Source organism: Bombina bombina, chromosome 1 (genome assembly GCF_027579735.1).
Source record: "Bombina bombina isolate aBomBom1 chromosome 1, aBomBom1.pri, whole genome shotgun sequence".
Classification (NCBI taxonomy): Eukaryota; Metazoa; Chordata; class Amphibia; order Anura; family Bombinatoridae; genus Bombina; species Bombina bombina.
Genome location: NC_069499.1, coordinates 450638808 through 450651906, shown reverse-complemented (window position 1 = coordinate 450651906; position 13099 = coordinate 450638808). Strand labels below are relative to the sequence as shown.

General features: G+C 35.3%; 1 protein-coding gene across 4 annotated transcripts in view; it reads right to left on the bottom strand.

Annotated features, from left to right (window-relative positions):
* Positions 1-13099, bottom strand: part of HAT1 (histone acetyltransferase 1) — a 253113-nt gene that overhangs the window by 237050 nt on the left and 2964 nt on the right. Inside the window, exon 1 of one of the 4 annotated variants that reach the window (XM_053698435.1) lies at positions 3830-4118. The exons of 2 other annotated variants lie outside the window; for them this stretch is intronic. The gene's annotated coding sequence lies outside the window, so the exon portion shown is untranslated. Of the gene's footprint in view, positions 1-2604; positions 2623-3829; positions 4119-13099 lie in introns of those variants that run through there. One more of the 4 variants, XM_053698436.1, reaches the window with a different exon arrangement.

Below are 13099 nucleotides of genomic sequence, written 5' to 3'. Positions count from 1 at the left end.
GATGAGAGCAGGTAAAAACTATGTTTATTAATCAGCTGATTATTTAACCTGTGCTCTATTTCAGATATCCTCAAAATGTGTCCTGTTAGGGAGGTCTGAGGAGAGGTTTGAAAACCAGTGTGTTAACGGAACATGAAACCCAAACTTTTTTTCCCCATAATTCTGATAGAGCTTTGAATAACTTTCTAATTTTCTTCTATTATCCCATTTTCTTTGTTCTCTTGGTATTTTTTTGTTGAAAAGCTGGGACTTAAGCTTAGGAGTATGCACGTGGCTAGAGCAGCAGCAGTTTGCCAGAATGTTATACATTATTAGCACGAGCAGTAGACGCCAGCACTATTTCCTGCCATGTAGTACTCCAGACATTAAAAACAAAAATTTTATAAAAGTACATTTTAAAAAAAAATTAAAATTTTATCAGTCTGAATCAGAAAATAACATTTTTGGGTTTTTTTATTTTTCAAATGTTGAATGTGGTTCTGAAAACAACTATTTTCTTATGATGGGTAATTGAGGAGTTAAATTTGAATAGTGTCACACAACAAGCCAGCTAGAATCTACAATTTAAATCTCACATTAAACTAGAGCTGGAGTTTTCAAATCTGTCCTCAGACCTCCCTAACAGGCCAGATTTTCAGGATTATCTTGGGTGAGAGCAGGTAAAATAACAAGGTTTCCTAATCTGCTGATTATTTCACCTGTGCTCCAGTTCAGATATTTTGAAAATCTGGCCTGTTAGGGGGGCCAGAGGTCAGGTTTGAAAACCCTTGACCTAGAGCATTGGTTTTCAAACCTGTCCTCGGGCCTCCCTAACAGGCCACATTTTGAGGATATATGAACTGGAGCACAGGTGAAATAATCGGCTGATTAATAAGGTTATTTTACCTGCTCTCATCCAAGGTAATCCTGGATGCCTGGCCTGTTGGGGAGGCCTGAGGACAGGTTTGAAAACCAGTGACCTGGTCAGAACTGAATACCACATAACCAAACAACAAATCCCTTGTGTAAAACTTCAAATATCACTAAAGGGGAGTAGACAACTAAAAGTATGAAAGACAAATAGGGATATTCATCCAATCACCTTAAAAGGAATAGGAAAACTAAACTTGCAGGATTCAGACAGAGCATGCCTATTTTCAAATGTGCTTCGTTCTTTTGGTATTCCTTGTTGAAAATAAATACGCAAATATCCTACATAAGTGGGTGTTGTTGATTTTCGGCTGCACACTTGTCTCTTGTATTTGGCTAACTAGATGTGTTCAGATAGCTGCAAGTAGTGCAATGCTGTTCATTGAACAAAAGGATAACAAGAGACTGAAGCAAATATAATAAAAGTAAATTGGAAAGTTGTTAAAAATTGTTCTATCTAAATTGTTAAAGAAATGTTTGGGGTTTCCCTTCCCTTTAAATATATAACCATTGTCTGTGTAAAGAAAAAAGCAAATTATAAAAAATGGGCATAAAATAAATACAATGTAATAATGCGTTACAATGTTTATTATTAAATTTGTGTATGCATAGATAAAAATCACAATGTAACTGTCCATTTGAATATCTGCTAAATAAACCTGTATATTTTTATTAGTATGCAATGTAAATACCATATGTAACAGATATAATTGATTGCATTTGTATAACATTTTACAACTGGTAAAGTGAAAGGTGTCAAGGTTCACAACCTTAGACTAACATAGCCCAACAAACACTGCCAAAATGTAAAGCTGTTCATTTTTATCATGGTCTGTTGAATAATCTCAGTTTGATCAAACTCATTTTCATATTTGCAAATCTTTATCCATTTTGCAATCTGGTGCAGACAACAAAACTAGGGTCACAACAGTTCATATTTTGGTTTGACAGGTCTAGCTATATAAACAAAATTACATAGTCATTATCCCTGTGTATGTTTCTCTTCCTAAAAAGCAACTGTTTTCTACATACACAATATATTTCAAATACAGAAAAAGTATCTATTTGCATCCTGGGCATCGTCCTCTGATACAATAGTAACCAGGATGTGTTTAAAGTGAAGGTAAACTTTGATGAATGAAAGCCTGTTTTGTTTTTTGTTTGTTTTTTAAATACTATTAAAAACAGGGGCACTTTCATCCATCAAAGTTTAGAAGGCAGCCGTTTTGATTAAAAACTTACCTTTGTTTTTTTCACAGTCAGAGCAGATTCCCCCACACGAAGATCCTCTTTTCACACATCATCAATGACTAATCCAGCTTCCTCCAATCACGGCATGGCCACAGGCAATGACTACCCTGGGGGGAAAGCCGTGATTGGAGGAAGCAGGATTAGTCATTGATGACATGAGAAGAGAGGATCCCCGGGTGGGGGAAGCTGCTCTGTCTGTGCAAAGAAGAAGAGGTACGTTTTTAATCAAAACGGCTGCTTTGTAAACTTTGATGAATGAAAGTGCCCGTTTTTAATAGTACTGTATTTTTAAAAAACAGGCTTTCATTCATCAAAGTTTACCTTCACTTTAAAGTGAAAGTCAACTTTCATTAATCAGTGCCCACTTTTTAAAAAAAATTATTAAAAACAGGGGCACTTTCATTCATGAAAGTTTACATTGCACCGGATTTTACAAATACTTACCTTCTTCTCCTGGAACACTGGATCGCCAATTACCCCGCCTGCTTCTTCCTGCTGTACTAACAAAGCAAAGACGAAACCGGATTCCTCCAATTACGGCATGGCCTTACCAGGTGAACGCTCCTGAGGGCAAAGTCGTAATTTGAGAGAGATGATTTTGTCATTGCTGACGTAGTACAGAGGAGCTTCAGGCACGGGATCGTCGGTCCAGTGTTTCAGGAGAAGGTAAGTATTTCTAAAATCTGGTGCAATATAAACTTTCATGAATGAAAGTGCCCCTGTTTTTAATAGTTTTTTTTTTTTTTTTTTTTTTAAAGGGCACTGATTCATGAAAGATGACATTCACTTTAATATTATTAGGTTTATTATTATGCAGTGGCTTAATATAAGTGAAATGACAGAAAAACAATGGATACAGGATATTGAATGTCATCCTTTAAAGGAATAGTCTAGTCAAAATTAAACTTTCATGATTCAGATAGAGCAGTGATTTTTAACCTTTTTTTTGCCATGGCACACTTTTTTACATTAAAAAATCCTGTGGCACACCACCATCCCAAAATTTTAAAAAAATCACACATTGTAGCCTAATACAGCATATATATATATATACACATGCACACAAACACACACATACTGTATGTATTGTGCTGTTATAATGTAAGCGGAAATACTGGCGCTGAAAGCAGGGTAGTACACAAATACAATATACGGGTAACCTAAAAGGGTCTACCTTAGCAGAAATATAATCGTTATAAAAGTCAATAAAGGGTAATAGCCTAATATATATCTTAGAAAATATATTTAATAGTGTAAAATTACAATACAATCAAGATTATAAAATCAGTGTTAATAAAATCAGTACATATATACTAAAAAGTAATTAATGGGGCCCTTTAAATTAGTTTGAAAAAACATACAGAAAGGGGAAAGATTAACCACAAATCTATATATATATATATACTATGATTGAGGATAGAAGAAAACTATACTCAAATAAATATAAGTATAAAGAGGGCAGAGATATTCAAACAGTATAAATAAAAACAAATAGCAATACAAACAGACTTAATAACTGGACGTCCAGCGTAAAAACCAGGGGTTAAAACAGTAATAATCTAGGGTTAAAACAGTATTAACCTGAAAGTGCACTATAGTGAACAAAAACACTCGTGACTAGATGATCATACTAATAGCATTGGATCAAGCTAATGGGCGAGTGAGGTACCTTGCGCTAATCTGTGGAGCACAGATTGAATATTGTTCGTCCTGTACCTCCTCCTGAAGTGGGTGTGTACTCCTAGAGTAGTTCACTTACATCACCCTTTCTGAAAATGTCCTGCTGATTTCGGGAGAAACAGAATGTAAACGATCTCTGGGGTAATAGCAATCCTTTAGATGATGGTAGATAGTAACTTCAAGGCACTCTTATTCTGTGGTGCTTAGTGCAGGTACTAGATCATCTGGCAGTATATTCAATTTGTAGACTGGTGCGCTCCCTCAGAGGGCTGTATTCAAATTCACAGGCCTTGGGGGTAGTGAGCCAGGCGTTGGTAGTTGTCCTGTGTGCTTTTTCAACACAATAGCGATCCTTTCGGCGGCTGTATCAAGTTCACAAGCCTTAAAGGAGTTCAGCTTAGCAGTAGTTCTTCTTGTAGGAAATGAGACACAGTCATCAACCGGTTTCTCCCCTCACTTGGGGCTTTTTCAAGATGTGTTCTCATTGCTGGCAGGTATTCCTTTATAGGGCTATCCTGCATCCTTATTGGTTAGTTCAAAGGGGTGTGTGATCCCAGTTAAGGTGGAATTTGAGTTATATCCCTTAAACTTTTAAGGAGGTATCTTATTGTCTCTTGTAGTTTTTTGGAAATTTCCCGTTGTTAATTTTAGTTTAACAACTAGTATACTAAAAGTACATATTGCTCCGGAAAGGAACAACCATACGTGTAATATGGTCACATCCATGGTGTCAAGTGAAATCGACTTAAATTATGAGTAAAGTCTGTTCAAGAGTTAGTATTTTTTGGAGTCCTCAATTTGATTAAACACATAGGTAGAGGTAAAAGACATATGTCAGTATTGTACAGGGAATATAAAGTTTTTACAGAGTGTTTTACATTTGGTAGTTACAAACAGAAGTAAATTAGGGACAAAAAGAGAGAACTGGGGGTTCTCATTGTCTTAGAGTTAAAGTTAAACACATAGGTAAAGAATTTTTCCCATATGTGTATATGATACAGAAAATAGACAGACATTCTAGATATTTCATGTTTGGTGGTTGCATATTGGGGCATACTTATCTGATCAAGAGTCAGTATTGTTTGGGGGATGATAGTATGATTAAACACATAGTTAAAGGTTAAACACATATGTCGGTATTTGTTCTCTTTTTGATAAATATTATAAAATCTTACATTTGGTACTTGCAAACGGAAGTTAATTATGAAAAAACGGTTCTTAGTGTATTAGGGGTAAAGTTAAACACATAGGTAAAAGTTAAACACATAGGTAAAAGTTAAACACATATGTGTATATGACATTGACAGACTATTCCAAAGTTTTACATTTGGTACTTGCAAACGTAAGTTAGTTATGAAAAACGGTTCTTAGTGTATTAGGGGTAAAATTAAACACATATGTAAAAGTTAAACACATGTGTATATGACATAAAAAATGTAGACAGACTATTCCAAAGTTTTGCATTTGGTGGTTGCATACTTGGGCAAATAATGAAAGGAGGTTCCGATTGTTCTTAAAAGGCATATCTAATAGAGACCGTTAGGGGAAGTTTTAGTCAAACATAAAAGGAGCTACATCAAGTTCTGAGTTTAAGCCTAATGGGTGCAGTGTTTTCATGGTATATATCAGTTCGGCTTCCTTTTTTAGGAGCTTTGTTTCAAAATTCCCTCCTCTCCATTCTGGTTTGACTTTAGAAATCCCCCAGAATTTAAAGTCTTTAAGTCGGTTATTATGGACCTCTCTAAAGTGTCTGTATAGGTGTGTTTCCTTGTTGCCTTTTTCTATGATACAAAGGTGTTCTCTAATTCTTTCGCGGAGTGTTCTAGAGGTCTCTCCTAAATATTGCATATTACAACTACACTGTATGAGGTATATGATTCCTTTATCTGTACATCTGATAGTGTCATTTATATGGTAGGTTATTCCTGTTTGAGTTGACGTATATTCTTTGGTTTTATTTGTGTAGTGGCAGGATCTGCAGCAATGGCAGGGAAAGAAGCCTTTGACTATGTTCCCTAGTAGGTCATGTTGTTTGGACTGATTATTTGTTTTAAACTCGCTGGGGGCCAATGTGCTCTTTAGGTTCTTTGATTTTTTGTATATAAATCTTGGGTTAATAGAGATCTTATCTCCAATAATTGGATCCTCTCTAATTAGGTGCCAATGTTTTTTAATAATACGTTCGATAGTCTTATGGTCCCCATTATAGTTTGTAATGAAAGGGACAGATATATCCTCCATTTCTTTTATGCCTATAGGATCTTCATGTCTTTTATATTTAATTAAATCTTTTCTATCTATGTCTTTTATTTTATTGAAATTATCCTGAATTGTTATATCATCATACCCTTTGTCATTAAATTTCTTTATTAGAATTTTAGACTGTTCTTCGTAGTCTATTAGGTTAGTGCAGTTTTTTCTAATCCGCAGAAATTGTGCTTTGGGTATATTTTCTTTCCACTTTGAAAGGTGGCAGCTTGTAGCATGAATAAAGTTGTTGGAATCTATTTTCTTAAAGAAAGTTTTGGTATTAAATTGGTCATTGTTGGTTTCAATGTCCAGATCTAGAAACGAAATGTTATGTTTATTTATTTCGTAAGTGAACTGTATTCCCCTGTCATTTTGGTTCATGGAGGAGAAAAGTTCTAATAGTGTTTCTTCAGTGCCTTTCCAGATAATCAGAATGTCATCAATGTACCGCTTATAGGTCACCAGATACTGCACCAAGCTATTGGTTCCCAAAAATTCGGACTCCCAATCCCCCATAAAAAGATTGGCATAGCTTGGTGCAAATCTGGTGCCCATAGCGGTACCTTTAATCTGTAGATACATCTTTTGATTAAAAGAAAATGTATTGTTTTCAAGAATGAATCTGATGCTGTCTAATAGGAATTCTCTTTGTTCTTTGGATATAGTTTCATCTTTCTTTAGAAACTTTGTAACTGCTTTAACACCTAGATCATGTGCGATATTAGTGTATAAAGATGTTACGTCACATGTAGCTAAAATGATTTCACCGTCAATTTTCAAGTTATCTAGAAGTTGTAGCACTTGTGTTGAATCTTTCAAATATGAGGGTAATTGTTTCACATATTTTTGAAGGAATCTATCTATGTATTGGGACAAGTTGGCGGTGAGTGAGTTTATCCCTGAAATAATCGGGCGACCTGGTGGATTTTTTAAATCTTTATGAATCTTTGGTAAAAAATAAAAAATGGGAATTCTAGGAAATTCGGGGTATAGGAAATTGTATTCTTTAGAGTTGAGTATACCTTTATTTTTAGCAGTATCTAGAAGTAGTTTCAAAATTAGATGGTCGGCTCTAGTGGGGTCTCTTTTTAACTCTTTATAGGTGGTTTCATCCTTCAATAGTCTTTCTGCTTCTACTAGGTAGTAGTCCCTGTCCATAATCACTACTCCACCCCCTTTATCGGCTGGCTTAATTATGATGTCTTTGTTCTCTTTCAGTCTTTTGAGGGCATCATTTTCAGATTTTTTCAAATTAAAAAGGCGTTTTTTATTTTTATTTGGCTCATACTTTTCTATGTCTCTTTGTACTAGTTTTTCAAATAATTCTATGTTCTTCCCTTTCTCTTGAGTGGGGTAAAACTTGGACTTTGGTTTTAAATCTGTATGAACAAATTTGGGGTCTTCGGTGTATTGTCTGGATGTGTATTGTTCAATTGGATTTTTAATAAAATACCTCTTGAGTGTGAGTTTCCTTATGAACTGTGATACATTAATATGTGTTTCGAATTTATTGAGTTTAGACGTAGGTGCAAAGGATAAACCTAGGCTTAGAACTTTTGATTCTTCATTACTTAGACTTGTTTTGCTTAGATTAAATATTCCTGAGGTATCAGGGTCTACCATTGCTCTCGTCTGTCCCTTGGTTTCTTTATTGTTTCTGCCCCTTCCTCCTCTCTTTCCTCTAGAGCTCTTTTTCTTTGATTCATGAGGGGGGCTAATTGTACTTTTTCTTCCTGAGGGGGCTTATAGGGAACCTGAGTACTATAATAACCAACATAGATGGCATAATATACCGCCAACTAGACAAGAATATACTCATGCACGCTTTAGAGAATATCCACTGTCAGATAGAGAATATAGACCATACTCCACTAGAAACCCTCCCCCCTATAGTTGGAGAGAGGATAGATATAGAAATGAAGCCCCCTCAGGAAGAACAGACTACCCTCAATACAAAAGAGAAGAAAAGAATTGGAGAATACCACTCAGAAATAGGTTTCAACCACTTACACAAAAGTCTGAAAAGGACAACACTATAGATAGAAAAGAAATGAACCAAGGGGCACATTTTTTAGGGGTCAGTCCAAGAGCAGAAACATCAAGAGGGCATATAGTAGAAAAAGTACAATTAGCCCCCCTCATGAATCAAAGAAAAAGAGCTCTAGAGGAAAGAGAGGAGGAAGGGGCAGAAACAATAAAGAAACCAAGGGACAGACGAGAGCAATGGTAGACCCTGATACCTCAGGAATATTTAATCTAAGCAAAACAAGTCTAAGTAATGAAGAATCAAAAGTTCTAAGCCTAGGTTTATCCTTTGCACCTACGTCTAAACTCAATAAATTCGAAACACATATTAATGTATCACAGTTCATAAGGAAACTCACACTCAAGAGGTATTTTATTAAAAATCCAATTGAACAATACACATCCAGACAATACACCGAAGACCCCAAATTTGTTCATACAGATTTAAAACCAAAGTCCAAGTTTTACCCCACTCAAGAGAAAGGGAAGAACATAGAATTATTTGAAAAACTAGTACAAAGAGACATAGAAAAGTATGAGCCAAATAAAAATAAAAAACGCCTTTTTAATTTGAAAAAATCTGAAAATGATGCCCTCAAAAGACTGAAAGAGAACAAAGACATCATAATTAAGCCAGCCGATAAAGGGGGTGGAGTAGTGATTATGGACAGGGACTACTACCTAGTAGAAGCAGAAAGACTATTGAAGGATGAAACCACCTATAAAGAGTTAAAAAGAGACCCCACTAGAGCCGACCATCTAATTTTGAAACTACTTCTAGATACTGCTAAAAATAAAGGTATACTCAACTCTAAAGAATACAATTTCCTATACCCCGAATTTCCTAGAATTCCCATTTTTTATTTTTTACCAAAGATTCATAAAGATTTAAAAAATCCACCAGGTCGCCCGATTATTTCAGGGATAAACTCACTCACCGCCAACTTGTCCCAATACATAGATAGATTCCTTCAAAAATATGTGAAACAATTACCCTCATATTTGAAAGATTCAACACAAGTGCTACAACTTCTAGATAACTTGAAAATTGACGGTGAAATCATTTTAGCTACATGTGACGTAACATCTTTATACACTAATATCGCACATGATCTAGGTGTTAAAGCAGTTACAAAGTTTCTAAAGAAAGATGAAACTATATCCAAAGAACAAAGAGAATTCCTATTAGACAGCATCAGATTCATTCTTGAAAACAATACATTTTCTTTTAATCAAAAGATGTATCTACAGATTAAAGGTACCGCTATGGGCACCAGATTTGCACCAAGCTATGCCAATCTTTTTATGGGGGATTGGGAGTCCGAATTTTTGGGAACCAATAGCTTGGTGCAGTATCTGGTGACCTATAAGCGGTACATTGATGACATTCTGATTATCTGGAAAGGCACTGAAGAAACACTATTAGAACTTTTCTCCTCCATGAACCAAAATGACAGGGGAATACAGTTCACTTACGAAATAAATAAACATAACATTTCGTTTCTAGATCTGGACATTGAAACCAACAATGACCAATTTAATACCAAAACTTTCTTTAAGAAAATAGATTCCAACAACTTTATTCATGCTACAAGCTGCCACCTTTCAAAGTGGAAAGAAAATATACCCAAAGCACAATTTCTGCGGATTAGAAAAAACTGCACTAACCTAATAGACTACGAAGAACAGTCTAAAATTCTAATAAAGAAATTTAATGACAAAGGGTATGATGATATAACAATTCAGGATAATTTCAATAAAATAAAAGACATAGATAGAAAAGATTTAATTAAATATAAAAGACATGAAGATCCTATAGGCATAAAAGAAATGGAGGATATATCTGTCCCTTTCATTACAAACTATAATGGGGACCATAAGACTATCGAACGTATTATTAAAAAACATTGGCACCTAATTAGAGAGGATCCAATTATTGGAGATAAGATCTCTATTAACCCAAGATTTATATACAAAAAATCAAAGAACCTAAAGAGCACATTGGCCCCCAGCGAGTTTAAAACAAATAATCAGTCCAAACAACATGACCTACTAGGGAACATAGTCAAAGGCTTCTTTCCCTGCCATTGCTGCAGATCCTGCCACTACACAAATAAAACCAAAGAATATACGTCAACTCAAACAGGAATAACCTACCATATAAATGACACTATCAGATATACAGATAAAGGAATCATATACCTCATACAGTGTAGTTGTAATATGCAATATTTAGGAGAGACCTCTAGAACACTCCGCGAAAGAATTAGAGAACACCTTTGTATCATAGAAAAAGGCAACAAGGAAACACACCTATACAGACACTTTAGAGAGGTCCATAATAACCGACTTAAAGACTTTAAATTCTGGGGGATTTCTAAAGTCAAACCAGAATGGAGAGGAGGGAATTTTGAAACAAAGCTCCTAAAAAAGGAAGCCGAACTGATATATACCATGAAAACACTGCACCCATTAGGCTTAAACTCAGAACTTGATGTAGCTCCTTTTATGTTTGACTAAAACTTCCCCTAACGGTCTCTATTAGATATGCCTTTTAAGAACAATCGGAACCTCCTTTCATTATTTGCCCAAGTATGCAACCACCAAATGCAAAACTTTGGAATAGTCTGTCTACATTTTTTATGTCATATACACATGTGTTTAACTTTTACATATGTGTTTAATTTTACCCCTAATACACTAAGAACCGTTTTTCATAACTAACTTACGTTTGCAAGTACCAAATGTAAAACTTTGGAATAGTCTGTCAATGTCATATACACGTATGTGTTTAACTTTTACCTATGTGTTTAACTTTTACCTATGTGTTTAACTTTACCCCTAATACACTAAGAACCGTTTTTTCATAATTAACTTCCGTTTGCAAGTACCAAATGTAAGATTTTATAATATTTATCAAAAAGAGAACAAATACCGACATATGTGTTTAACCTTTAACTATGTGTTTAATCATACTATCATCCCCCAAACAATACTGACTCTTGATCAGATAAGTATGCCCCAATATGCAACCACCAAACATGAAATATCTAGAATGTCTGTCTATTTTCTGTATCATATACACATATGGGAAAAATTCTTTACCTATGTGTTTAACTTTAACTCTAAGACAATGAGAACCCCCAGTTCTCTCTTTTTGTCCCTAATTTACTTCTGTTTGTAACTATCAAATGTAAAACACTCTGTAAAAACTTTATATTCCCTGTACAATACTGACATATGTCTTTTACCTCTACCTATGTGTTTAATCAAATTGAGGACTCCAAAAAATACTAACTCTTGAACAGACTTTACTCATAATTTAAGTCGATTTCACTTGACACCATGGATGTGACCATATTACACGTATGGTTGTTCCTTTCCGGAGCAATATGTACTTTTAGTATACTAGTTGTTAAACTAAAATTAACAACGGGAAATTTCCAAAAAACTACAAGAGACAATAAGATACCTCCTTAAAAGTTTAAGGGATATAACTCAAATTCCACCTTAACTGGGATCACACACCCCTTTGAACTAACCAATAAGGATGCAGGATAGCCCTATAAAGGAATACCTGCCAGCAATGAGAACACATCTTGAAAAAGCCCCAAGTGAGGGGAGAAACCGGTTGATGACTGTGTCTCATTTCCTACAAGAAGAACTACTGCTAAGCTGAACTCCTTTAAGGCTTGTGAACTTGATACAGCCGCCGAAAGGATCGCTATTGTGTTGAAAAAGCACACAGGACAACTACCAACGCCTGGCTCACTACCCCCAAGGCCTGTGAATTTGAATACAGCCCTCTGAGGGAGCGCACCAGTCTACAAATTGAATATACTGCCAGATGATCTAGTACCTGCACTAAGCACCACAGAATAAGAGTGCCTTGAAGTTACTATCTACCATCATCTAAAGGATTGCTATTACCCCAGAGATCGTTTACATTCTGTTTCTCCCGAAATCAGCAGGACATTTTCAGAAAGGGTGATGTAAGTGAACTACTCTAGGAGTACACACCCACTTCAGGAGGAGGTACAGGACGAACAATATTCAATCTGTGCTCCACAGATTAGCGCAAGGTACCTCACTCGCCCATTAGCTTGATCCAATGCTATTAGTATGATCATCTAGTCACGAGTGTTTTTGTTCACTATAGTGCACTTTCAGGTTAATACTGTTTTAACCCTAGATTATTACTGTTTTAACCCCTGGTTTTTACGCTGGACGTCCAGTTATTAAGTCTGTTTGTATTGCTATTTGTTTTTATTTATACTGTTTGAATATCTCTGCCCTCTTTATACTTATATTTATTTGAGTATAGTTTTCTTCTATCCTCAATCATAGTATATATATATATATATATAGATTTGTGGTTAATCTTTCCCCTTTCTGTATGTTTTTTCAAACTAATTTAAAGGGCCCCATTAATTACTTTTTAGTATATATGTACTGATTTTATTAACACTGATTTTATAATCTTGATTGTATTGTAATTTTACACTATTAAATATATTTTCTAAGATATATATTAGGCTATTACCCTTTATTGACTTTTATAACGATTATATTTCTGCTAAGGTAGACCCTTTTAGGTTACCCGTATATTGTATTTGTGTACTACCCTGCTTTCAGCGCCAGTATTTCCGCTTACATTATTCTACTACCCTCCTCAGGGTTCTTAGAGAGAGACCCTTCTATACTTGGCATTAGGGTTGATATAAGCGCCAATTCTCACCTATCCTCCGTATTGTGCTGTTATGCCATGCCTCCTACAAACTACCCCTGCACTGGGAGTAAAAAACAAGCAAAGTTTAAAAAATATGTCACACTGTTGTCAGTCTGCCGTGGCACACCTGAGGATCTCTCACGGCACACTAGTGTGCCACGGCACACTGGTTGAAAAACACTGAGATAGAGCATGCAATTTTGAGCAACGTTCTAATTTACTTCTATTATCAATTTTTCTTTGTTGTCTTGGAAT